The sequence below is a fragment of the Erithacus rubecula genome (assembly GCF_903797595.1).
Source record: "Erithacus rubecula genome assembly, chromosome: 4".
NCBI lineage: Eukaryota > Metazoa > Chordata > Aves > Passeriformes > Muscicapidae > Erithacus > Erithacus rubecula.
This window is the reverse complement of record NC_136686.1, coordinates 34,884,025-34,908,328: the sequence shown is the minus strand read 5'-3', so window position 1 is coordinate 34,908,328 and position 24,304 is coordinate 34,884,025. Positions and strand designations below refer to the sequence as shown.

The 24,304-nt window shown below is 41.2% G+C and overlaps 1 protein-coding gene across 1 annotated transcript in view; it reads right to left on the bottom strand.

The window, feature by feature from the left end:
• Positions 1-7,768, bottom strand: part of LARGE1 (LARGE xylosyl- and glucuronyltransferase 1) — a 263,658-nt gene extending 255,890 nt beyond the window's left edge. The window contains exons 1-2 of the mRNA XM_079303344.1: positions 7,629-7,768; positions 5,661-5,747 (exon numbers count right to left, since the gene is read on the bottom strand). The gene's annotated coding sequence lies outside the window, so the exon portion shown is untranslated. The remainder of the gene's footprint in view (positions 1-5,660; positions 5,748-7,628) is intronic.
• Between the last annotated feature and the right edge of the window lie 16,536 nt (positions 7,769-24,304).

Genomic DNA, 24,304 nt, shown 5'->3' with positions numbered 1-24,304 from the left:
TATATTTAAAGAACAGTAACATACAACTTCTAAAGATATATATTATCCTTCAAGCATTTTCTTATTTCCTTCTTTAAGCGTTATTTTCCATTTTCAATAAGTAAAACACACTCCTTTCTACCCCTGCTCACAGCACTGCCTCTAAATCAACAGAGAGTATTTGTAAATTTCCCTTTGATCTGTTTATTTTGTCTGTTTTCCATTTGTCAATTAACTTTTGCTTGTTTGTTCTAAGATAGACATAAATTCTGAATATTTACACAATATAATTATTATATGCCAAGTATCATTGGGGACTTGGTTTCATCATCTAAGGCACAACTATATTAAGCAATAGTTCTTGCCAGAGACTGCAAGATTTTCACATGTTTAAGGCACAGGACAGTGACTCTTTCAGGAAGCCAGAGTTCTGCTCTTTGCTTTTTTGACTAACCACTTGGGTAACTTTGCTCAAATCATTTCACCTGCAGTGCATCAGTTTGTTGTCACAGAATGGGCTTATCTTACTACAGTCATTTTCCTCACTCTAAGCAGCTCTGTAAAGCATTCAGGAACCTATTGATTTATTTCCACAACATGCCTAAGACTAGGAAATTGGCAAAGTTATTCTGAATATGAAAAATACTGTCATCAGTTTCCATTCCTTACATACTAGTGGCACGATATTACTATTTTTGCTCATCTTAATAAAGAAAAAACGTTAGGAACATATTTCTTCTCAGCCCATTCACCAACTGTGCACAGTTAATTCACATTGCAACAGCAATATAAATCAAGATCTAAGCTTACTAAACAGCACCTCAGATGCTTTTAGCATACAATGCAGTAGGATATACCTCAGGTGCCAGGCTGAGAGTAGCTGTGTGAGAGTAGAGGCAACTGTAGCAAGAACAAGTTGAGATTTTAAGTCCAGCTTCCCCAGAACAGCACACAAAAGCAATGGATAACAACAATGGATAACAACAGCAGAGATGTAAATTCCAAAACTGGTAACTTGATATTGCAAGGCATTACTATGCATGCTTCTCCACTCTCCAAACCAGCTGGAAAGCATCCTGATTTTGGCTGTGCAGGAATCATTCCCAAAGCAATGCCTTCATGTAGAAAGGAAGTGTTCCTCAATGAAGGATCCACATGGCTAACCTACACAGTGTAAGTATAAATGACCCCAGAAGCTTGTTGGAAGCTATTTTAATCTAGCAGCCTTTAACTGCAGTAGCATTATAGTGGGAACATGGCAAAAGGCAGGCAGACTGTAATGCAGGAACTTAAGAAGCCCTATGGCTGCTTCTTCACACCTGAGGTCTGAGAGCAACTATGGAAGGATGTGAATTTATTCCCATACACATTGCTTCTTCCTCAAAGTACCTGCTCATCACCAAATGGTTTGGCTTAGCCACCAGCATGCCCTATATTCCAACACACTCAGTATCAGAACTGATTTTTTTCCCCTTCTTTCTTCATTTGTAGAGCCCCCCATTTTGACAACACGAATCTCAAAGAGGAAGACATCACAAACTAAAAACTTCTGCCATTTCTTAGACTGATCATCTTTGCTTTGTGGAAGTCAGCATCAACATGCAGCTCTCATAGTACTAAAAGCTGTTCACAGCATCATCATGTACTGACTTCTACTAGTTGGAATAGTGACTGAAGAATAACAGATTTCTCATAAATGCAGTTGATATTAAAGAGTTCTGGAAGATTGAGATCAAGGACATTAAGTTATAACATATTCCAATAATAGCAACAAAAAAAGTCCACCTTTACAGGGACCTCATTCTTCAATGCTCCAATTCTCTTTGATAAAACAGCATCTAATTGTACAGTAAGCTCAATATGGAAGAATCCAAAAATATAGACAATTACACCCTTTTAGAGCAGTAAGAACCATCTTTATCCCATTTAAGAATTCCAAAGCATGCCAGCCATGCTTTATCTTTGAAAATTTGTCTACATGAATGTCAACCTACAGGTTTAAATCTGAGTCATGCTGTATAACCAGTCTTATGATTGAAAAACTGTGAGACTACAAAAATACAGAATTTAACTGCTGCTTGAAGAGCCTCAAGGTGAATGTCAGTTCATTTCATATAAAAATACCAGGAAGCCTCATATATCCCTTCTGTTATCAAGACAATGAAAGCTAATATTCTTAAGAATTATAAAGAACATACATTTGGGTATTTAATAATGCTAAAATGGTAAGTTTTCATTTCTTATTTCTACCCAGTGACATACACCTTTCTAGCACCTTTGACATGAAAAATATTGAATTAAGAATATTCATACACTGAAGACCAGTAATTTTTAAACATGAAATCCCATTTGCAGTACTGATTAGAAGCAGCATTAACTGAAGACAGAAGGGAAAACAAGAGAATTTAGTTCAGGGCAGTTCAGGGGCACAGCAGGGGAGTCAGAAAGAGGAAAACAATGAAACCTCACCAGAAGAAGCTAGACCAAGAAGTCTACATATCACTGAAAACATCACCTCATTGGAACAGCTCTCAATTCTTCTTGCTCACCCCATTCCACCATCCAGTGACACTTTATAGTCCACAATGAGAAACACTCATTTCTCCAAACTGAAAACTTAAATTCATTCCAAGTCCATCTTGAAATTGTAAGCAGTTTTCAATCTCAATAAATAAATAAAAGTCTACAAATCCTTCCCTTCATTTCTCTGCCCTTTCTCTCCTCTTCCTCTTGTGCCCCAATAAAACAAAATTCTTCATTCTTCTTTGCATTTAAATGAATATTCCTCAGTAACAATTTCTAGTTTTCCCCTAGTCCTTAGTCTTGGCTGCCAAATGACTACCAACAGATAAAATCTAAAGGCTAATAGTAGAAATGAAATGTTGATACTCTGTATGTTAATATTTAATTCTGGGATAAACTGTAGAGGAACTACTGAGAGATGCAACTCAACAACTTAACCTCTCAGGAAGTTTCAAGCACCAGAAAATTTCTTGTGAAGCAAGCAGAGGGTTGCTTAATTTTATTTTATTTTTTTCTGAATACATGTTTTCTTGTAACTCTCAGTTCAGGTGAGTGAAAGCAGGTTTACACTGATATGGGTGTTGCCCTTATTTAAGAAAGCTCTGGTTCTGGTGTCACCACTGCTACTTGCAGTTTGGCCAAACAACAGCAGATCAGAAATTGTTATGATTTCTCTAATTTTCATAGATTCCTGGGGAAACAGTAAAGCAAGCCACTCTTCCTTGATGCAACCTTTGATAAGCTGACTCTCAGCCAGCACACACAGTCTTGGTCATCATGTGCAACTATTCCCAGAGGATAGAAAACAGGTATAGATGTGGAATAACAGAAATGACTCCTCAATATACAAAAAATGAATGAGAGAAGAGTGGCAATGGCACCTGTCTTTTAACTCACTAGTCAAGTGACCAGAGGCACAAGGACAGGGAACACTAGCTTTAAAAAACAATCTATTTATTTTTATTATTTTCAGAAATACCTATCTTATGTGGGGGTTAGGCACAAAGACTGCATTCTGCCTGCATCAGCTGAGATTTCCAGCTTTTTCCACCACCACGGTTACACAATCTGACTTTTTGCTATAGTACTGGCTGGACACTGCTGGGGCTCTTTTTAAGTGTAGCTTCTACCCAGTTAACTTGGCTGTTGTGAGAATAGTAGCTATAGCCAAAAAAGGTGATGTGGATACTACTGTAAACATTATCAGACCTGGACAGATCTGCAAATTAGAATGAGTAATGGAACTATTTTACACAGCTCGCTTCTAATTCTGACACAGATGGCACTTAAACAAGGATTCCAGCCTTGGCAGATTTCTTCCAAGTCAGTGCCAAGGCTAGGATAATCCTTTCTAGCAATTTTCTCCTTGATTTTTGAGCCACCAACTTCCAAATAGAATAGAATTTCTTATCTGCTGCTCCCTTTCTACAGCCATGCATTGAACAAGCTCTGACATGACAAGAGAGACCTTCAAATACTGAACCAAGTGACACCAGAAGAGTCATGAATCCCTACAAGGTGCAATTCTCATTCCTTAAGCTTTATCTTCAAGTGGGTGTACCATAAGGAAAAATTAGTGATCCAGTGAAAAGAAAATTAAAAAATAAAAAAGCAAAAATAACTTCCTTGAGGTGTAGTTCTGATTCTCCAGCTCCTAAATTATGCCAAGTGTGGGAAAATGAACAATGACTGTTTTTAAGGCCAGCATTAATGAACAATGGTTGTTTTTTAAAGCCAGCATTCACTACCAAAAGGAAGATGAGCCAAACCCAGACAATAGAGTAAAAATAGTGCAATTGACATGTCTGTATGTTTCCCTGCACAAAACCACTTTTGAGAAAAGTTCTTTTAGCCCCAGCATTAGGCAAATAACCAACAGAGCCAACTCTGAAGAGAATGGAGACAAACTCATGAAGAATAACCAACTGCAAATTTACACTGGCCATTATGTTCTCTTCTCACACAAATCTTAATGTTATCAACACAGACACATTCCAGGACAAGAAGATACACCAATCATCTCATATCCTTAAAACAGACATTTTGTTAATTTATTCTAATACAGATGGTGAAAAGTCTTCAAAGCTGACAAGAGCTCCTTAACATAGGCTTTCATACAAGACAGGAAATAAGGATAAACACACATTTTAAAAAAACTAATTGCTGTTCTGGATCTGGACAAACACTACCATCAACTTCAACAGGAGTTTGCACGTAGAGAGAGTTTAGCATACAGTGCAAAGACTTTGTAGTTAGATTATGAACTTTACCAGTTATTAGCCCTTATAAACATCAGGCAAAAAAAAGGCTTGGTTTTTGTTGGTTTTGTGTCTGTTTGTTTTTTCAGACTGCTCTTATAAGGCCACATAAAAAGAATAAAAATAATCAGACAAAGGATAAAAGAGGAGAGTATTCCAGTAAGGGTCTATTAACAACTGATTGCTTATCCTAGGTAAAAACAAAAGCCACACATTTGAGCAGAAAATAGTCTCATGAGTTCAAAATCATTGTTTTTAAGAACACTTCAGTTCAGTGAGTTAAGTGCACTTGGGAGACGCCTAATTTTACAGTTTTATAAAACAATTAATTCAGAAGGAATACTACTTTTACTAATACTAAAGTCTCATGCACTGAAATTTCAGATCAAGCCTCTGACAGATCTTAATGTTTCCAACAGGCATGCAGTCATTCATCACTGCTCTGCACTTTGGCTTTCTGAGGACTGTACTCTGGAATTTCTGCAGATTGAATAGCTGGCACAGAAAATTCAAGATATAAGTAATACTATTTTCAGTGCTCCTTCAATGAAAACCGGTGCATATTTCCCCAAACCTGAGAAAACTTAGAATCTTCTCACATCATCTAAACAATAAAGAAGTTGCCACGTATATCTCAGACAAAGAAAAGAGGTTGTCACGTATGTTTCAGACATTAAAAAAAAAAAAAAGTATCTTGCTCCAAACTGCCATTCAAATACCTCCAAGCTATGCTTTCCCTACAAGGAACTGAGAAGCGGGTATATACTTCAAACACACGAGATGCCACACACAACATAACCCAAAAATCATGAGAATTAAACATCAACAGGACAGAGAAAAGGCACCAGCTACTACTGCAAGCAATTAAAAGATAAAAAAAGAAAATCAAAACTAACCTACCAATGCAATTATCCATCAGAGGCTCTGCAGTTACTGCGGCTCTTACATGACTTGCAGCCTTTCTGATCAAGGGCCGTCACAGGACACCTAAGCAGGAAGAATTGCACATTTCAAACTTGGAATACCTAGCAGCAAAAATTGCCAGTTTTCAAGAAGTAAAGGGATACCTGTTTCACATTTCTCCTTTTTAAAAAACTGAAAACAGTGAAGACATTTGAGATAAGGTTTTTTGTTAGCTTGTCCTACTCCTATAAATAAACTGACCTCTGATAATCCATCTCTTTTGCAGCAGGGAGTAAGATGACTTTGCTAGAAGACCCCCTGCCCTTAACTCATCACCCAAGTTTCTACATGATTTCTCCTCTAAGCTTACAGTGTAATGATGAATCCCTGCAAGACTGGGAAAAAGAACATTTCACAGGTATTATCACAATAGTCTGTGCATTTTCATCACTGAATGAGGGGAAGAAGCCCACCCAAACCAGTCCCCCTAGCGTGAGTCTCCCCCTGCAGTGGGAGTTTGAAGAGATATAGCAAGTCACTACTCTGTCTTTTTGTGTGTGAGACCAGCTTTTTATTTTTGTTTTGGGTTTTTTTCCCCGGTAGGAGACATAATCCCTCATGGAAACTAGGCAACCTTTCAACCCATTTATCAAATTTCCAGCTGCTTCTAATTCTGAACAAGTTTAAAAAATATTTTGTACACAGAAAATTAAATCTGAATCCAGCAGATATCATTTAATAAAATATGCTGACCTGCTGGCAATTGCCAGGTTTGATTTTAACACAGTACTTGGTTTAGCCTGGTGCTTTCTGCTCTTTCCAGCACTGATACTCTCTAAAAAGAAGCTCATAATGTTCAAAAGACATTTTATTTATTGCCATTTCCAACCTGGCAACCATACCTTCCAGAATACATGCATGACAATCACTGCTGTGAAAATGTTTCCTGTAGCAATTTTAAGAGTGCTAAGTGAAACACATATAAAAAAAGGTAAGACCTTCTAACAACTGTTCAAATGCCTCCGGTGGCTAATTTTCGTTTTAAAAATGCACGTAGAGAAAAAAGTAAGGTTTATACGCTGTGTACCAGTACCCCTACTCTAAGCTGAACAAAGCGGAAGACACGGTACTCAGGTGAAAACACAAAGGTCGCTTATCTGATGCTCTACAAAGAAGAAAAACCACTTGCTTACTAAAACTGGGCACAGCAGAAAAACTAGGAATCTATCCAGAAAGTGTTACATAAGGCATTGTCAAACTTCAAGTCACCTCCACAGGGCCGCAAGTTGCTATTTTCCCCCATCCCCTGGTGCGCAGGCATTAACGATCTAAATGACACGGTTCTGGGATAGGCGGTAATAGCAGAAACCTTCCCAAAGGAGCGCTTCCCGGGCTGGAGGCTCGCAGGGGAGGGTCATGGGGAAGCCACCCTGCTGGGCTCACGGTCCCAGCCCAACTCCGGCTCTGCTCCCCGGTCCCGTTGCGGCGGGCAGAGCGCTCACGCCCCGCGGCTCAGCTCCCCGCGTGCCTCCCGCCCGGCTCTCCCGGCTCTCTGTCCCGGCTCTCCCGGCTCTCTGTCCCGGCTCTCCCGGCGCGGGGCAGCGGCACTCGGCGGGACCCCGCCGGAGCGGGAGCGCAGCCCGGCCGGACAGAGGGCGTGCGGCGCCGAGCCAGCCAGCGGAGAGCGGAGCGGGGAGCGGAGCGGAGCAGAGCAACCTCCCTCGGCCGGGAAACGTGCCCCTTTGTGCCGGCAAGCGACACGCGCGCCTCCGCCTGAGCATCCCTTCAGTTCCGGATCTGATGGGGATTAAAAGCCAGCAGATAAAGCTGCCAGCCCGGCCCTCCGGACTCGGGTGCCCCCTCCCCTCGCCGGGCTCCTGGAAGGGAGACACTCACCGATTGTTTCTTGCCCTCCCCCGCCCCTCGCCTCCAAAAGCGGCGGAGACTCGAGGAGCAGGCACTTACCTTCTCCGGGTGCTCCCGGGCCGCCGGGACGGGCGCTCAGCGCCCGCCGCTCCGCGCAGGCAGGCGGTCCTTCCCCGTCCGCCGCTCCGGGCGGGCAGCTCCAGCTCCGTCCCCGCAGCCCGGCGTGCCGGGGGTGTCAGCCAGCGGGTCCCAGCTGGGGCGGCAGCGACAGCTCCACTCTCCGCGGGACGAGGAGCCGCCGACGGTGGGAGGAGGAGGGCGGTGGCGAGGTCCCGACTCTTCCCGGGATGCGCCGCCGAGGTGGCCGCCTCCTCCGCCGCCCGGCTCAGCTCTCCGCGGGGCCTGCCCGCCCCGCGCTGTCCCGAGGTGCAGCCCGGCCGCGTCCGTCCGTCCGTCCCGCTCGCCTTCCCCCGCCCCTCTCCCCGGCGGCGAACCGCGCGGAGCACAGGCCCTGCCGGCGGCCAGCAGGACCCGGGGGCGACGGGGGATTCCGGCCCAGCCTCCTGCCCTCTCCCCCGGGCCTGGTGCACACTCTCCGCGGGGAGAGGAGGCCCTGCCCCGGCCTGGCGATCAGCTCCGGGAAGGTCACCGGCACGGCGGAGCCGAGCACGGAGAGGCTCCCTCCGGCACCGCCGCGGTCGCTGCTACTGCTGCCGGCCCGGCGTCAGCGACCGCTGGGTGCCGCGCTCCGACCGGGTTCGCTCCGTGCCCGTGCCTGGCGACCGCCTCCGACTCTGAGTGCCAGGCTGCCCCTTCCCCTTCCTTCCTTCCTTCCTCGCCTCCCGCCCCTTCCCCGCTGTCAGCCTTCCCCCGCCGGCTCCCTCCGGCGCCCGGTGCCAGGCTGCCCCCTGCGGGTGTCGGGGCCGAGGCGGAGCCGGGAGCGGCCGCCGCTGCCGCTCGGCGGGTGCCGGGAGCCGTGCGCCCGCCGCCGCGCTGCCCCGGGCTGGCTCAGCGGCGGCTGCAGCGCCTGTGTGTCTGTGTCATGTCTGTGCCGGGCGGGCGGAGGCGCGGGCCGAGGCGGGGCCAGCCCGCTCTCACGCCGCCCAGCGACAGGCGCCGAGCGCCCAACCAGCGGCGGCCGCCGCCGCGCAGCGCCCGCCCGCGCAGCGGGGCGCCCCGGGCCGCTACACCTGGGCGGCGCGGAGGGGGCTCGGCCGCCGCAGCGAGCCCGGCCCCGGCCCCGGCCCCGGCCCCGCGCCCGCCGCCTGCCCGGCGCTGCCGAGTGCGGGGAGGGCGCCGAGCGGGCCGGCCCTCGCCGCGGGCACCGGCGGCGGTGGCAGACCCAACTCCGAGCGCCGGTACCGCGTCAGGAAGGAATAAATGTGACGGCTTCTGGCGTACGTGTGGCGGAGCGTGTCCCTGCGATGTGTCCCTGCGTGCTGGAGGCTGCTAGGAGTCGAGTGATAAGCGCACCTTTCGTTATTCCTTTTTGGGTTTTTTTGTTTGGGTTATTTTTTTTTTCCCGTGCGCCTAGAGCAACCATCAACGCCTTTTTGATTTGTTGTTGGTTTTTTTTTTTTTTTTTTTTTTTTTTTTAATTCGTAGTTTTACTTTATTAGCGGTGTAAAATGGATTGTTGCGGTACATCAGCTTTCTGAGAGGACTGTATGATAACCTGTGTGCGTGGCTGTAGAGGGTGCCTGAAATTCCGAGAGGAATATGGAAGGAGAACTGAAATTAACAAATGTGCGTACAGTCTGATTTTAGAAAGGCATTGATGCATTTCTAGAATGGAAACTGAAGCAGAGTATACATGTGCTTTGAGTAACAATGTAAATAATTAAAAGTATGAGTAATTGAGTTGGTAATCATGATTTACCTGCTGTCTTCTTCTAGAAGGGTAAGGGAATAGTTTAAGAGAAAAGTGTTGTTCTCTAAAAGATATCATGAATGCTAATTTCTCTCATTACATTAGCTGCTTGAATGTTTTAACTCATGCAAAAGTTTCTTTGTTGGTCAAAAATTTTGTTTTGCAGTATACTGTACTAAAGTATTGTGAACGCTGGAACAGGTTATTCATAGCAAGATGGTATTTGGCAGACTTGCTGAAGATACTGGTTCATCAAGCTTCTACCACCAGCAGCATCCTTTTCCTGATGCTTTAGTCAAGAGTGGTATCAGATGAACTGAAGTAAATCATGGTATTGGACATGACACTGATATCACATAAGTGTTACTAACTAAAAATTTGACATTGTGGTAACTAGGAGAGCATTTTGCAAGGAAAAAAACAACTCTGCTCATCTGTGAAAATAATTTAGTTCTGGTGGGAGAGAGATTTTCTGGAATAGCTGTGGTAACATACAGATTGGTGTCTATGTGTTTATTTTCATGAGCAAATCAAAGCCAGAAGTGAGCTATACAGAACTGGCTAATTCTCTCTCCTATATGAAGCTAAAGGATCAGCCTTCAAGTAATAATGTTCTCTTGCACTGTGGAAGGATTGTAGCTGCTTTGGTGACAGCCACAAGGAATGAATTTCTGGGGATGTAGAGAGGACAAAGCAGGACTGTATGTATAGCTTTATTATTATGAAAACCAGGTTGTCCACTCTCTGTTACTAGAATTTTTAGCAGTTCCAGAGTTTCCAGCTTCATGTTATGTCTTCAGAACTACTAACTTGCCAGAGTCTGATCCTACAAAATACTGAACAATTTCTGAAGGTTCTCAATGTTCTTATCTTCTGTTTAGAGCAGGGAACTTTCAGCCCCCACAAAAATTCTTAGGATTTAAGAGCAACATGGCTTATTAGGATTTTCTGATATGCCACCATACAATGACAAATGATGGGACTTCATACTGGGACAAAATGTCTTACTTTAAATTGCTCTGTATCTATCAGGCTGGTGACCTACTCACAAAAGGACAACAGTTGTCCAAACCCAGAGCAGTGTTTGTCAGAGGATCTAGGTGAGAATGCACACATGAGGCTACAAAACCTAGCAGGGACAGGAGGAATGACTACCTGTGGAGTTTTTCAGAAATTGTGTTTACAAGCAAGTAATCTTTTTCACAGTCACAATAAAATTGTTCTATCAGTCTTTGTCCTTGAAAATCCTGAAGTGGCAATTGCTTTGGACGTAGAGCAAACAAGGAGTGCAGAAGGATACTTATGCCAAGGACAGGTAGAAGAAATTAGATGCAAATATTTGCACTTCAGATTTCATTCAGCCAGAAGGAAGGTTTCTCTAGAAACTACACAGGTTCTGAAGTGAGATGTCTATTTGCATTTTAAAGAAAACAAACAAACAAAAAAACCAAATCCTATAGTATTGTCAAGCATATAGATATTTTTTTAAATTATTGTTCTATTAGCTCAAATAACTCAAAGCTTTAGTCCTATTATTTAAAAGTTTTGTAAACCCAATGCTTAATTTTTTAATAGAAATATGTCAATTCTGAGATGATGGGAAAGGATAGAATTATAGTGATGTAAAATTATAACATGAGTATTTGGTCTCATTTTTTCCTTACTAGAACAAGGGATAAAGGCATAACAGTTCAGAACTTCAAACAGATTATGATATCTTCACTACACCAGAACATCAGTAAATAAAATTGTAGTAAGTCTCTTCATATGACCCTACACACAGATTATCTGTTTTTTTAATAAAATAGTAAAATTACTTTAAATTTTACTATTTTGTGTGATAGGGAGGTGTAAGGCCCACAAGTATTCGAACTTACAAAACTGCATGAAGTTCATCTCCCATTTAACACCAATGAAGTCCTTTCTACATTCTTACAGTTGCTCCATTGTTCTAGCTGAATTCAACCACTATGAGGTCCTTTGAGAAAAAAAGTGCTTTGTTCAGGAGGCAACTGAAAAGTGCATTACTACTTTAAATAGTGCATTATGTGCTGGTTGAAATGGAAGCTAAAATATTCCTGAAAACCAGGAGGTTTTTTTCATTCCTACACACACACTCCTGTGGCTAATCAGCATTTTGAATACCTAGCGAGGTAGATGCTGCTCTGTCACACTCAAAATATGGGATATGCATGGACAAAGCAGAGTTCTCCATTGATTTCTTTTATGTGGAGTTGATGAAATAGCTACTTTTCATAAAATCAACCATTCAGGGTGTTGTCACACGAACAGAAAGTCAAATCTGATTTAGCAGGCTGGCTGGATTGTCCCTACTGATCCACAGAAGGTTGTGGCTGTTTGTGAAATGCTTTTGTTCTAAATGCTAAATTGCACAACTTCTTCATAGTATCAGAGCATGGAGAGCAAGACCAAAAGTCTGAAACAAGTCCTAACCCTTGAGATGTTGTTACCATCTGCCACTGCAATGAGTACAGCACTACTGCAGAACAGGCTACCTGGCACGTTCTGTAGTAGGAAAAGGCATCTAGACAAGAAATAAGTTAAATTTATTCTACTCAAAAAAAAAAAAAAAAAATTCAGTTTTGGAGCATGAAGTAGAAACTCCGTTACGTATGCTGTCCACAATGGGCAGTAAATTAAAACTTAATGGAGATTTTCTGTGCATGTTACAGGGGAAAAAAAAGTAAAATCAACAAAACCCAAGAAAGAGCAAGATTCAGATTGTCTGGGATTAAAGGAATTGGAAAAAAAATAAAGACTGGTAAACTGGATGCCTCTAAATAACCAGAAAATAGCATGAAAACCTAGAACTTTAAGAATGTAAATGAAATTTAGTTATTAATTAAGAAATTGCTTCTCATATACAAAAACGCAATTCAGACAATAGATTGGAAAGAGTTAACACAGATTGTTCTGTGTTAATTTCATTTTTATGTTGGTTTCTCACAGATTTCAGTTGTACTTCTAGTTGTAAAAAGATAAACATCTATAACTAGATGCTTACATAGCATTATGCCTTATAAGAAAAATACTGTGAAGGAAATAGATTTGTTTATATTTCTGACAGAACTCTCTGTGTATGTTTCTTTCATTGTTGCCATTTTCTACTTTACATTTGTTATAATTCTGTCATTTAGGGAAGAGTTTTTAAAGGATTTTTTTAAGGTTTTAAACATTTTTTTTAAGAATTAGTGATTTTAAACCAATAAAAACTAGTGAACATATGCAGAACAAATATGATGCAACTTTAATTTTATGATAATAATCTGATTTCAGGTTGATAGTTCTTTTTGAAGTTTTGACCTACCATGGTCAAGAAAATCTTGTCTTTCTACTTACAAAAATAATTGATTACTATTTTTCTGATATGACATGCATAACTTAGAAAATACTTGATTTCATACACTTTTTTTTTTCTTTTACACAAGGGAATCTTAACTCCTATGCTATTTGCAGCAGAATTCTGGATAATTTACAGTACCATAACTGCTCTGTGTTAACATGTATCATTGCCTTTACAGAGTCCCCTGGGAAAGAAAAATAACACTGGACAAACTTTAAAATAAATTTTTTGAAGTTTCAGAGGCTAGAAAAGAAAAACTGACCCAGGCATTCTTAAGCCTCACACAAGGTATGTCAAAGTCAGTGGAGCAGCTGCATTGATTCCAGAGCTAGACTATCCTTGATGCCCTAGTCTGTGTTCTGGGAAAACATGCAGGCACACACACTTTTATGAGGCTATCTTTTAATAATCGTTTATATTTGACTGCTTTACCTCACTGCCAAGCAAACAGTGGATCTAGTGTCTCTTTCTTGTTACTGTGTTTCCTTTGTCACACTTGGCCGTTTATTGCCCTGCACTGTGACTGCTGAGACTATGAAAAGCCTTAGCTGAATTGTAGACAGGTGTAATTAATATCTGTCAGCCTTTCTAGAAATATTAAAGCACAGGATGTATTATTCCTCCAGTCTTAGCCTTACACATTTAGATTTTAATTCATCTAAGGACACCTTTCACTGGTGAAAAAGAGGATGCTCTACCTGATCACAAGAGCTTTTTTTCCATTAGCAGTACCTGTTTTGTACATGGAAGATTTGTTTCCAAAACAGCTTCATTAACTTCTGAAAGTGTTACCAATACAGACCTCCCCAGAGCCAGGATGATAATTAGAAAATAAACTGGCCTTACAGTAGCTTGAAGAGTGGTGTCTCTTTTTTTAAGAGAGCAGAAAGGCTCATTCCATCATTGTCAGAGTGTTTCTTCCAGAAAGTGGGAATAACTCCCAGTTATATGAACTCAGAGAATACCTGTGACAAAGGAATTATTCCCACAGTGAAACAACCTCTTCAGACAACCAAGTGAGCCTAATAATGATTATATAAATAATGCTAAGATGTCCATTCAAGGTCCTTGCTGTTCAAGCAGTGGCCTTTGTGACCAACACTGTGTGTCATCTCCAAGGTCCCTGACTCAGTGAGTTGGGAATGTTTGGAGGCTGCTTTATGAATGCTTGGATTGCTTCCTCAGGTACCCAGATTGTCACTAGTAACACATCTGGCCCTTGTCACATTTATTCTGATTTTATATTAAAGGTGTTTTAAATCTGACCAAAAAAGAAATCTATTCACGACTAAAGAGTAAGTGTAGATACAAAATGTAAACTAAATTAAAATAGATGGATGAATAATAAAAACATAGATCCTGTAACAGGCATGATATCAAGACTTGTTAAAATAATTTAAGTTTTGTGTTGATGGTCAGGTCTTTAGAATCTGTATGAAAAAGTACCTGGATTGAAAATAGGTACTAAGAAAAAAGAAATTACCCCCAACCTTTTAATAAGGATCATTGCCTAATGTATCAAATAGGAAAGGTGTTGGCTAAGAATAAATGACAGTAATTATCAGTCAAACCCTAGAACTTCCATATTTTTCCCCATGAAGGTTTATTTTAAATATTTCCTAGGAGGATTTCTCTAGAAAGCAGAAGTGCATTATAGCTGCTACTTTCCAGTGAAGAGAGAGTAAAATAAACCCCAGATCCTAATGACTCGAGCTTATTTGTTTTTTGGCCATTGCAACAATAAGAATGACCAGCATGAAAGTTTTTTGGCAGTTTAACAAAATTGGCAGAAGGAAGCCCACTTTGATGTTCTTGTCAGACAAAAGCTCAATGAAAATATATGTACATGCTTCTGAATATAAACAGGGAGCATAGTCTGAGCAGCTAACGTGAGTTTATTTAAGGGGCCACAAGTGGTTGTGTATCTTAAAAATGCATTGAGAATAAACCAAAATGTTCATTTGCTGGGGATGATGTATGTCTGTGAGCTTCATCCTGCTCTCTGTGCAGGACTGTCAGTGCTAAAGAAAGTTTCTGTGTTCTTGCTGACATTTCAGAAATTGTGAGCTATGATCAGGACTTGCTAGATTGGCAAAGGAATAGGACAGGTCACCCCATCTTAGCAGTGAAACTGTCAGTAACAAGAATAATCCTCCTCAGTCTCAACAGCAGTTACAGGGAAGTTCGTTCTAAGGTCAGGGAACAAGGCAAGACCAATACCAGTGCCAATGAACCTGTCACCATTAAACACCTCTTTTTCAGAGCAGTACTTCAACACTTCAATAGGCTGTGCTTCAGACTGTTCCTTGACATGGTAGGGGGGTTTCTTTTCATTTGGGTGAAACTAAAGCTGTCAGATGTAGTAGAGGCCAAGCAGAAAAGGCCAGAAAAAGGCCAGACCTCGGGAGTCTGAAGGTGACATTGAAGGAATTCAGCATCAGACACTAAAAATGCCCAAGAAATTTAAGATTTTTATGCTCTGTGCATGTACTTGTCTTTCTGAGCTTGGCAGCCACACAGGTGCTAGCATTGCTACTTCCTCTGAAATTGCAGTCCCTATCAGATTGTGTACTGAGGAAAGGAATAAGCTTTTACTTACCATGGATGGTGTCAGAATTCACAGTTCATTTCATCTAAAGGAAATGACCAGACCAAATTTCATCTACAAAGCAAATCATTTTAAACAACACTTTTCCAACATGCAAGAGCTCAGTGCTGGAATAAAAAACCTATCCTGGCACTGTGCCCTTTGCCCATTTTGAAAATATTTCCAAGTGTGCTACTTTATTGTTTGTATGTCAGCTTGACATTACAGCAGTTCCAGTGAGGTTATAACTTGAAAGATTTCTCCAGTACTAGGCCTGATGCAAATGGCAACTTTTGCCCACCTTCTTCCACTCAGCACAATGAGGTCCAGCCAAGACAAGTGTTCATCAGCAGGAGGAAAAGTATTTCCTTGCCTTCTCCCATATCTAGTTGAAAAAGGAGACACTCCTTGGGAGTGGGCTTTATGCCAAATACAGTGGTAGCTTTGTTAGGGCAATCACTTAGCTTCATTATTACCCCATTTTTATCAATTAGCTCATTGAAAGGAAGGATTAGTGCAAGTCCTCTTTTTGCACTATAATCTGTGATAATTTTGAGAGGTGTTGGGATATTTACTACTGGATGATTGGCAGTTGGAGCCTCTGAACTAGTGGTGGTTTGTAAATCCTTTCCAAATTCTGCTAGGGAACAATGATACCAGTCTGGGAGCATTTAAAAAAGATCAGTTAACTGAGCCTTTAAAAATCTGTATGTGCTTAGTAGAGAGTTCATAAAAGGGAACAGCTGCATCCTTAAAGAATCTATACTCATAAAGTAAGCTCAGACCTTTGCTTCTTCCTTGACTAACACAGCAGCTAAGAAAACTCACTCTTAGAATCATTACCAGGTTTTACATCTGCTGATCCCTGACAGCAAATGATTTTTTAAAAATATTCTCCTCACCACTGCAAGAGAAAAACTGAGTTTTTTCTAATCTGGTTATCCCTCTCTAATCAAGCCCAAGTAGCGATGAATACTGGAATTAACAATGGTGAGTTTATTTCTTCAATAGGAGAGAGAAAGAGAACGTCAGAGATTTGAAGGGATGTTGGAATACAAGATGAAAAGCAGGATTGCCTAAGTGAAGAAATCAGATGTTGCTAGGATAGAAGACAATACCTAAGAGTGCAGTGAATTCGGCACCTGATCTTTTTGCACATCAAATAAAGAAAGGGTCTGGTAGAAATCAATCTGTCATCATGTAATTAATGATTGTGTTATGATCTGAAAAAGAGGTATCAAAATCTGTTTGCATGTAAGAACTTAGTTGTAATTTCCTTATTTTGTATACTTGAGTTTGCAACCACAGCAATGTTCTATTAACACTTGGTGTGTAAGACTGGATATTACAGGAATGGAGAAGCTGGAGTCTTAATAAAGATTTTGTTGCTTCAAGCTTGTATTGACTGCATTGCTCACTAGTGCCTATATGAACAGGAAGCTTTTTTTTCGTAGTTTCTTTCTAATGATGACACCTATGGAAAAAAAATCCCCAAAACCTACTAATAGGCACAAGTAAAAGTCGGATACCAAGTTATCACTGAAGGTTTCAGAAAATTATGGCAGTCCAAACTGTTTGTATTTATTGTAGGCTACAGTTAGAATAGAATTCTGCTATCAGATTTGGGGTTTGATCCCTGAAATAATACAACAGATATTCTGCCTTCTAAGCATTTTTTAAGAAACTAGGGCATTAATAAATGACATCTTTTGAAGAATATTTTGACAGGATTAGTGTAACAGGGCATTAGAAGCAAGACAATCCTAGCCACCAGCATTCACGTGGTAAAGGCTTAGATGCAACTGACACCTGCATGACAAATTGGATGCTGGAAGATGCAGCTGTTACAGCTTAACTTCCATCCATCTGCCCCATTACCTGAGTAGATCAGTTGTTATATGAGCTAGTAATCAGGTGCACACAATGATTAATTTGATAATCCCTCTTTCTCTATTGTTCTGAGATTTAAACTCAGAACAAAGAAAGTTGTGGCCTACCTATCCTGTAACTGATAGCAGAATGACCATAACACAGTCACAGAAGAATTTAGGCTGGAAAAAACTAAATAACTAACTTGAGATGACAAAATGTGAAATCCAGCAGAGGTGCAAGTAGAGAATACTGTCCTAAGAGACATTAGAAGGCTGATTTTAAAGAGGAATTATACTAGCTGAATTAATATTATGTTCCAGTTGATTTTCTAAACCTATTCCTTCTGCTAGGAAAGGAGTCAGCCTTTTGGAAAATATTAATTTTGAGTTTCCTCTGCTGCAAAGAATAGCCTCAGAAGAAGGACATGCTTGAAGCTATTTGTCACAAAATGTTTAGGTTGGCCAGAGAGCTTGAGACTTCACAAATATGCCTCAAATATGCAGTGCAATGGAGTTTCAGCATACTGTACGTCTTTGATAGAACTGATGCTTAATATGCAGTTTCAAAGGCATCCTTTGAAAAAAATTCAGTAGACCCAGTCTCCAGCCTGTCCACAGGGTAGTTGTGCAGATACACACCAAGTTTAGTGAAAAAATGACATATTCTGTGTTAGAATCTTAGTATATATTCCTTGAATGACAGGATTGCACAACAGTCAGTATCCCTGCAACTCTGTTCGTGCCACTTAATTTTGGTGCAAATGTGTAGATCTTTTTTTTCTCGGGGAGGGGGTTTTTGGTTTTTTTGAGGTGTTTTTTGGTTTGTTTTTTGTTTGGTTGGGTTTTTTTGGTTTTGGTTTTGTGGGGTTTTTTGGTTTTTTTTTTTTTTTTTTTTTTTTTTTTTTTTTCGCCCTTGCATTTGTAAGCCCTAGGTCATCAGCCTTCTCTGGAGACTGAGGAAGTTTTTCTGGAAACGTTGTAGCAGTTTGTTAGTAGGGCTGTTCCTTTTAGGAGTCTGAAAGCAGTATGCTTTCCATTAGGTGTGTCATTTCACCAGGATCAGAAATATAGGAATGAAGTATGAAGAGCAAATGCAGGAGGACAAGAAGTTAGTAGAAACCACTAAACTCCAATACTAAAAACATCCTGATCCCACCAGTTTAAATCCACACCTACTCTTCTGAGTAGGTAAGAGGAAAAAGAAATTTTCCATCTGCAGATTTTTTCCATTTGTCTCCTGAGTATTGAGCACCAGATCTTCAGTTGGTAGTGCTGAGACGTGAACACCTTTCTGGAGGATCCATTCTTCAACACCAGACTGCCAACTTGAGTGTCAAAATTCCATATGACCCTCAGCAGTTCTTGAGGGCAAGCAACAGCAATTGCCTGGAGATCTCACATGGTAATGTCAGCCAGACAGGGCTAAGCTGGGTAGCAGAATAAAGCATTTTACAATGGGGTATAATGTAAAATTCATTCCTTAGCCTCTTCCTGTAGCTAGTCTGACTGTTCCCAGCTCTGCCTCTGGTACTGCTGCTCAAACCTTTCCTGAGACATAGACACTAGTTCCTAATGAAGCACATCAGCAGTACACTGCTGTTTAAAACTGGGGGATGGCCATCTCAAAGCAAACCAGGCACCAGAAATAACACTGCACTGTGGACTTGGACTGGACAAGGAGAAAAGAGGACAGAATCATCTTGCACTTACAAAGTTTAGGTGATAGGAGTCCAACAGTACACCAGGCTGGAAATGTGTTTTTGACTGGTAAGGCTGTTAATGAGAAAAATTCCATTGGTTCTAATTGGTATGCATGTTAAAAGCCATGTCCCAAACAAATGGATATCAGATAGGATTCTGAACAGGCTGCACAAAATAAGTCCCAATGAGCAGAGCTCCAAAGAGAAGAACTTTCTGGTAAAACAAGTGAATTTTACCAGTTACTGCAAATAATCTCAAATAGACTCTTTATACTTTCATATTTTTTGTGATGTCAAGCTGCAAGAGCTCAGAAATTGTCCAGAGATTTTTGCAAGTACTATGACTCAGTGGTGGTCTGCAACTCTTTGGGACAAGACTGAAGATCCCATCTCTAGCCTCAGTGAGTCACCACAGGTTATGGGTGCTGAGACCACAGCTCTGGAAAAGCTATACAGATATGCTGAGCACTGCATATTGCTAGTTTTCACAGGGAAATCAAGAAGCTTTTACAGGATTATGTAAACCTTTGCAGCAGAGCAGCACCATGTGTGGGCCAGGTGAGCCGTGGCCCAGCAGGCTGCTTTTTCTATACCAGGGCCATGGAAAACCAGCTGTGATTGCAGCTATCACCACTGAGAGAACAGCCAGGATGATCAGAATTAAACAGTCTGAAACAATTATCTCCTAAGAAATTGTTCCAGAGGGAATCAAAACGTGCAGCAGTAAAAAAGAACTAGTTAGATGGAATCTAGTACTGCTGTTATGAAAACATTGATTTGGGAAATAAGTTCTGAGGTAGTAATCTCTATATGATACAAAGCTAATTTTCCAGTTGACATGTGTTTTCTTCAGAGGTGAAGAAAATCAGCCTGACTTCTGAATTTCTGTAGTTATAGGAATCCCTTTTCCAAAATTCTTATCTATTCATATATTTCCAAATGCCCTTGATTTTTAAAAAGCAGTTATTCATGGCTGCAAGTGCAAACATCTGGTCAGTGGGAGGGAGTAAAAGGTAGTCAGAATAAAGAACAATTGTCTGGAGCACAGAAAAATCAGTGAAAACTTTGCTGCTTATTTCTTGATTTTTTTTCCTTTTATGGCTTGCGTTGGTGGGATTTACAGTCTAAAAGCTAACTCATTGTTAATGCTGGTTCTCATCTGGGAATAGACACATTTAAATGCTCATACTGTTGTAGGCACTGAAATTCAGCGAGCCTTTTTTTAACACTGCTTTTCTATAAAAAGCAAGGGAATGCCCATAAGAGGATCTTTTCCTTTAGCAAAAAGACACAACCTGATTAGAACATTACATAATCTTAATATATCTTTGGTATCTAATGCAGAACTCAACCCCTAAGGTGCTGGTGATAACAGCATGCTGGAAAATGGAAAATTGCCAGTCTAGTGAATTTTTCATGGTTTGCCCAGAGCTGATGGCAATTGCTGGATGAGAAGAAACACAAGAGAGGAAAAGAAGGACGGCTGCCAACAGTAAAAGTCACGGTTGCTCTTTCCTCTTCAGCTAAGACAAGAAGCCAATGCTCCAGCCATAAGCAGGAACAGGATGGTGGAGGATTAAGGAGCAGTACCAGATACCTGGACTCTGGAAGAGGTTGAGAATGCCTGAGTGAGAAGATGATCCTTGAATGCAGATCTCAAAAAGTGAATGAAAATAAGTATTAAGAACACAGGAAGGGGGGGAAAATAAAGGAGGGGGGGAGAGAGGAATAGGTCAGGAAGAAGAAATTGCAGCATGCTAAAAGAAATGGTGATGAAAATGGAGCCAGAGACCTATGCAAAAATAAATTAAAAGAATGAAGGAAAAACATTATTTGATGTTTCAGAGAACTGAAGGAAGTAATTAAGATGAAATCTGGGTGAAAATCACAGAGAATAAACACGGAAGGCTACAAACCTCACTGCAGCTCACGGCTTTCCCAGTGTGCTGAATGACTAACCCACCAATCTCATCCAACTTGTGAAATATTCAAAATACTGTTAGTTGGTTCTGTAACCTCCTCCCTGGCAATGCAGTACACTTTTTATACCACTAAATATGTGTCTCATAAGTGGAAGTAGTCATTAATTTGACAAGCTATTAACTATTGAGCTCAACTGTCCCATCAGTAACCAACTTGAATAGGAAGACCAGTAAATGTGATGAGAGTGGAACATTAGTGAGTAAAATAGTAATGATTCTGTAGAGGTTAAATGGGAATGGCAAAACAGGTGTGCTGGCTCTTGCCCACTCTGAGCTTGTGCAGTAAATAAGGGAGTCAGTCAATGTCTAAATGTTACATACAAGAGTGAAGTCAAGATAAAAGATCTGAGCCTATCCCTGATCTGATCTCTTATGAAAAGGAGAGGACATTTTATGAGTATCAGCTCCAAGTGTAAATGAACTCAGAATGTAAGCAGGGACTGATATATTTGATTTATAAACACAGTATAGAAAACAATCCCTAATTTCTTGGAGTTCTTGGCATCTTGCAAGGACTCCTGTCCTTTTTAGTATCCAGTATGGATTATGTTCAAAGTAAATTCCTCTGTTAAATGTCAGCAAATCCAATAAATGCATTAGCATCTTATCTAAGCAGATTGTTCCAAGTGATTTTACAATGGTTAGTACATTTTATATGCAGCAAAAGTCTTTAACAATATCAGTTTTCCTTAGTTTCCTGTTAATTTGGCAAGGACTGACACACCAGGATTCATCACAGACTAAGAGTGCATCAGGCAAGGATGAACTCCTGATAAGCATTGACCACTGAGACTAATAATACCTAGTTATGGCAAAAGTTTCTTCTGTACTCTCAATTCTTCTCAAAGCAGACGGAGAATATTTGCAGCAGCTTTTTTCTCTCCCTGTAAACTGATGAACTCCTCACCAAAATGCAAAGGAAAATGCTGCTTTAGTCATATCAGCAAGGTCTCATCCTTTCTGCTTCCAGCTTTAAGAAAAATACTGTTTGAAAAAAACAAACCCTAACCACATCAATGATCAAACCACCAAAACAAACAAACTCAGGATAAGAACTTCCGCTCAGCTATTGCCAGACGGAATTCCTTTCCCCAGAACTTTATCTCAAATATTCAAAGTCTAACAGTCCACATCTGCCTCCACCAGGCAGCAGGAGATTCTGGCAGATTCAGTTATGCTGTGGGTCTGGGGCAACAAGAGGCTCCCTGCTGATTTCTCAAATACAATTTGAGGTACAGCTAAGATTTTTGTGTTATGAGGGTTTCACAGTCCCTTTCAGCAGAATGTAGTACTGATAAAACATTTGAGTTAGCAAAAGGATAATGCAGAGTTTGCAATGCAAAATTAGACCAGATAAAATTGTAGAGAGAGCGTTTTTAAGAGAAAGATAAGCAAATGTCACACTGGGGTTAAGTCCTCAGAAAGTTGGAAGTGAACTCCTATGGCTTCAAGAGTCTTTGGAAAATGGCAGTTTATTACTTGGAGAATGCAATAATGAACCAGCTGGTAGGGAGGGGTGATACCAGATGCTGCAACGTTTGCATTGAGGTAGGAGGGGAGCAGATGAAGTAGAGGGAATTTTCTCAAGTCTAACTGGCAGCTAAAGGAAAATTACTTCAGGAATTAAAAGCATAAGAAGAAAAAATAGGGTGGCCCTACTGGGCCCTACTCATACTGGAAACTGGAGATCAATGTAGAGCTCTCTTGTCTCCTGAAGACAGACACAATTTTCTCTTATTGAGATTTTTGTTGTCCTTGCCCATCTTCAAGACATAGGAGGATCATGGCTCTAGAATCTCACAAAGTTACAGCCAACCATTTCCTCAGAAAGTGACAGAGGAGAAAGATTTGTAGCACTGTTGAGAGGGTTTCTGAAGAAAAAAAAAAAGATTGCTTTGAAGATGTTGTACACAATTGAGTAAAGTTTCAAGCTGGAACTGACATAAATCTCACACAGAGAAAGAAGAATGACAGAACTGCTGTGGGACTTGCAGCCAGCAGTGGACCACCCCGTGAAGACTGTTTTTCACATACACTTTAACTTCACAACATGCACTTTTCAGTGCTGTTGATGTTGATGCATCCTTCTGTTTCTGGCAGCTGCCTATGCACACTATGTATTGTGGTAGAGGAATAATGAATCAGAGAATGCTTTCTCATGAGACTGAGCTAAGAAAGATGCCTGTCTGGTGGTAGCCAGCTTCTTTACTAATAAAAAATTCAAACCATTACATATCCTTCACTCTAGGGCTGGCTCTGATACTCAGTCAGCCTCTTCCTTACAGGAAGCTGACAGGCCAATTTTAAAGCATACAGATCTCCCCATCTTGTCTGTATCTCTCCCAAAAGAAGCAGATATGAGCTTAAAATCAAAACCATGTAACCTAAGCCCATAGTTTTAGGAGGAACTTGTCCCCAGGCAGGTGCCTGATAAAGCAGCATTTTAAACCACTTTTCCCTGGCATTCTTTTCACCTATTACTCTTGACCTGTAAATCAGCTCTTAGGAGCACTGTAATGACTGAAGCAACAATATCAAGCCCTGACTCCTCTATGTGACAAACACAACTGAAGGGACAGCCGAGAACATGCTTTGTTAAAGTAGAAGCAGCAAAACTGAGAGCATTCATTGCCTTAGCAACTAGGACAACCTCTTCTTTAATTAGCACATCATGGTCTGAACTTTGCTAATAGAACCTGCCCACACTGCATGCTAACCATGGGTTAGGTAATCTCACTCTTGCCAACACAGGCAGCCTACCACGCTTCTGATTCCTGACATTCTCCACATGAGCACTCTGTTCTCAGGTCCCACATCTGCAGGCAGGCTGTGGGTGGTGTTAAGGAATGATACATCCTTCTGGTTTCTCATCCTGGACTCATGATCTCCTACCCCATCACATATTTGTCTGGGCTGGCAGGCACCAGCCTGTGGTGAAACAGCTTCTCTGTGCTCTCTTAGAATTTGGGAGGTTACTGTTTATGATAAAGGAATAATTTCCTCACTGCCCAAGCAACCTCCCTTGGCCAATCCTCCCCAATTCCTCTCCCTGCCACCCTCCTCTGGAGCTTCTTCACCAGTGGCATTACTGATGACTACATGAAATCTCCAAGATTCAATGGCACCAGCAGTTATGGAATACACTCTTCTAGAAGATGATGATAGGATTGTAATGCAGTTATTCTCTGTTTCTTCTCCAAAATTCCAGGACAAAAAACTATTAAAAACCTGATCATGAAAAATAGGTATCTGCATGAAAACAAGTTTTGAGGGGAAAAGAAAATCGTGTTTACAAAGCCATTGTCACAGCTCTAACATCAGCTCATTGAAATTTGTATCAACATAGCAGTAGTGGCACTAAGTTTAGAGGAGAAAATAAAACTGGTCAAATATTCTGATCT